A 3,562-nucleotide genomic window follows, 5' to 3' on the forward strand; every position below is an offset into this window, starting at 1 on the left:
AAAATGTTTTTTTTAAAAAGAATACTATGAGAGCAATTGCTGGAATTTGTATATGGATTCTGCATTAGATGGTAATCTGATGTCCAAATGTAATTTACTGAATTGGATCAGTGTCTTGTGGCTATATGAGGGAATATCCTTGTTTATAGGAGATCTCTCAGGAAAGCGGAAGTTTATAATATCTTCATCTTCCTCTTCACTAGTTCAACAACATTAATAGTTGTAATAATAATATGTGTGGCCGGGCTTGGTGGCTCAGCTTATAATCCCAGCACTTTGGGAGACCAAGGCTAGTGGATTGCCTGAGCCTGCGGGTTCGAGACCAACCTGGGCAACATGGTGAGACCTCATCTCTACCATAAATTTTTTAAAATGTGTATATGTATATTCATATGTAAGATGATGATAAAAGTGGCAGAATGCTAACAATTAGGGAATCTAGAGGAAGGGTATATGAGAGTTAATTGTACTACTCTTGGCGATTTTTCTATAAATTTAAAATTTTCAAAGTAAAGAATGTATAAATTACATATATTTCTAAAATATTGTGAGGAAAATTAATTTAGGCTTGATAGTGCTTGAATGTATACAGCAAAAAAGAGTGAGCATTTTCTGAAATGGAACTCACACGTTTGCCATCTAATACAAACAAGATTTACTTAGCTGGGTATAGTGGCTCACACCTGTCATCCCAGCACTTTGGGAGGCCGAGGTGAGAGGATTGCCTGAGCCCACTGGTTCGAGAACAGCCTGGGCAACTTGGTGAGACCTCATTTCTACAACAAATAAATTAAAAAAAAATTAGCCAGGTCTGGTGGCATGTGCCTGGAGTTCTAGCTACTTGGAAGGGTGAGGCAGAAGGATCGCCTGCGCCCAGCAGGTCAAAGTTGTGGTGGCCGTGAGCATGCCTCGGCATTACAGCCTGGGTGACAGAGTGAGGCTTTGACTCAAAAAAAAAAAAAAGATTTGCTTATGTGACTACAGCAAGTTTCATGTGTGAGATGGAATTAAGCCAATTAAGAAAATTGTGTTTTTCTTATTAGGAAACATTTGCCAACGCTACATTTGGATGGCAACCTGTAAAACTTGGATGGAAAGAATTTTTTGAGTCGGAGTCTCACTCTGTCACCCAGGCTGGAGGGCAGTGGCACACTCACGGCCACTGCAGCCTCCACCTGCTGGGCTCAGGCAATCCCTTCTGCCTCAGCCTTCCAAGCAGCTGAAACTACAGGCGCATGCCACCACGTCCTGCTAATTTTTCTCGATTTATTGTAGCCTGGTCTTGAACCTGTGGGCTCAGGCAATTCTCTCACCTTGGCCTCTCAAAGTGCTGGAATTACAAGTATAAGCCACCTCGCCTGAATGGAGAGATTCTTTAGCTCCCTGTTCCAGTTAAAGGGTTAGTGTCCAGTTTTTTATTCTCACACTGTCAAGAAAAAAATTTACTTTTTTTTCCCCCATTCTACCCTTAAACCTCTAAAATGGTAGATCAGCGGGGATTCTAGCCAAAGCAAAAGTCAGGAGCTGTGGGGGAAAATGTTCTCCTTTTTTTGTCTCTCATTCAGGGCCTGAACAAATTTTGGCCTCCAATCTGGTGCTAATTCTCTTAGACTACTACTTTACATTTTACTTTATTTTATTATTTTGTACTGCAGCACTCCTAAGTACTCTGTATTTCTTCAAAGGTTTCTTCCAACCCTTGAAACTCTACAAACTCAATCATGATCTGGAATGACTCCAGATTATTATATACTTTTTTTTTTTTTTGAGTTGGAGTCTCACTCTGTCACCCAGACTGGAGTGCAGTGGCCGCTCCCAGCCGCCGCATGGTTTAGAACTCACTAAATATTTGTTGAATGAGTATTATTTGTTGAAGAGTATTATATACTCTTATTACCTTATAATAGTAAAGAAGTTAACCATTGATCATCCCCATCACCCCAAGTTTGAAACATCATAATTATTTAGTCCATTCACTCATTCAACAAATATTTAGTGAGTTCTAAACCCCTCCTCTACTGGCCTTTCATAATCTCAGTAAATGGGCCTACCAGACATCCTAAGGTATAGGAGGGTTACCCTTTATTCATCTCTCTTCACACCCTAGAACAGCAACAAGTTCTGCCAGATCCACCTCCTAAGCCCAGCCTCTTTTCACAACCTTCACCTTCACACCCTAGTCCAAACCACCATCATCTCTCACCTTGACTGCTAAAACTGGTCTTTAGGGATCTGCTTCCATGATTGTCCTATACAGTCTCTTCTAACTAGAAAGGTCTGAAAATATCACATCACTCTCATTCTCTGAGGAAAACCATCCCAGTTTCCATCCCAGTAAATCATCCATATTTCTTACAGGTGCCTGAAAAGTCATAAATACACTGGCTCCTGCCTATCCCTCCTCCCACCTAATCCCGGTTCATAAGATTCCAGACATACCACCTTTTTTGTCCTTCCTTTGTTCCTAGCCACTCCTCCTCTAAGGCATTAACATTTGTCATTCTCTTTGTCTACATTCTTTCTTTCTTTTTTGAGTTAAGAAAGATAGGTTTATTAAGGAAAAGATATTTTGTGAAGGGAACAAAGGGCAGGAGAGAAGTGAGAAGGTCTGCCTGCCTATATTATTTCTGAAGTTTTCAGCATTATTTTCTCCAACAGGTTTTTCCCAGTTCACCCAATCTAAAATTATTTCCCTACTCTAGCTCACAAACACTCCCATCATTTTTCATTCTCCTACCTTGCTATATGCTTTCTTATAGCACATATCAGTATCTGAAATACAGTGTGTGTGTGTGTGTGTGTGTTTTCTCATCAGAATATTAGCTCCATACATGCAGAAACCTTTTTCTATTATGTTCACCACTGCATTTCTGCACCTAGATCAGTTCCTAAAGCATAGAAAGACCTTCACTAATATTTATTGTTAGAATGAATGCATGACAAAGGTTTTCTTTTTTTTTTTTTTTTTTTGAGTTGGAGTCTCACTCTGTTGCCCAGGCTGGAGTGCAGTGGCATGCTCACGGTCACTGCAACCTCGACCTGCTGGGCTAAGGCAATCCTTCCGCCTCAGCCTTCCAAGTAGCTGGAACTACAGGTGCATACAACCATGTCAGGCTTATTTTTTTATTTATTGTAGAGATGAGGTCTCACCAAGTTGCCCAGGCTGGTCTTGAACCCCTGAGCTCCAGCAATCCTCTCGCCTCGGCCTCCCAAAATGCTGGGATTACAGACTTGAGCCACCACGTCTGGAAGACAAAGCGTTTTCTTTTCTTTTGAGTCAGAGTCTCACTCTGTCACCCAGGCTGGAGTGCAGTGGCACGCTCACGGCCACTGCAGCTTCGACCAGCTGGGCTCAGCCGATCCTTCTGCCTCAGCCTTCCAAGTAACTGGAACTGGAGGCCCACACCACAACGCCTGGCTAATTTTTTGATTTATTGTAGAGATGAGGTCTCGCCAAGTTGTCCAGGCTGGTTTCGAGCCCCTGGGCTCAAGCAATTCTCTCACCTCAGTCTCCCAAAGTGCTGGGATTATAGGTGTGAGTCACATGCCCAGCAAAATAATG

This window comes from Carlito syrichta, unplaced genomic scaffold, assembly GCF_000164805.1.
Source record: "Carlito syrichta isolate Samal-C Ts95f unplaced genomic scaffold, Tarsius_syrichta-2.0.1 Scaffold305682, whole genome shotgun sequence".
Taxonomy (NCBI): Eukaryota; Metazoa; Chordata; class Mammalia; order Primates; family Tarsiidae; genus Carlito; species Carlito syrichta.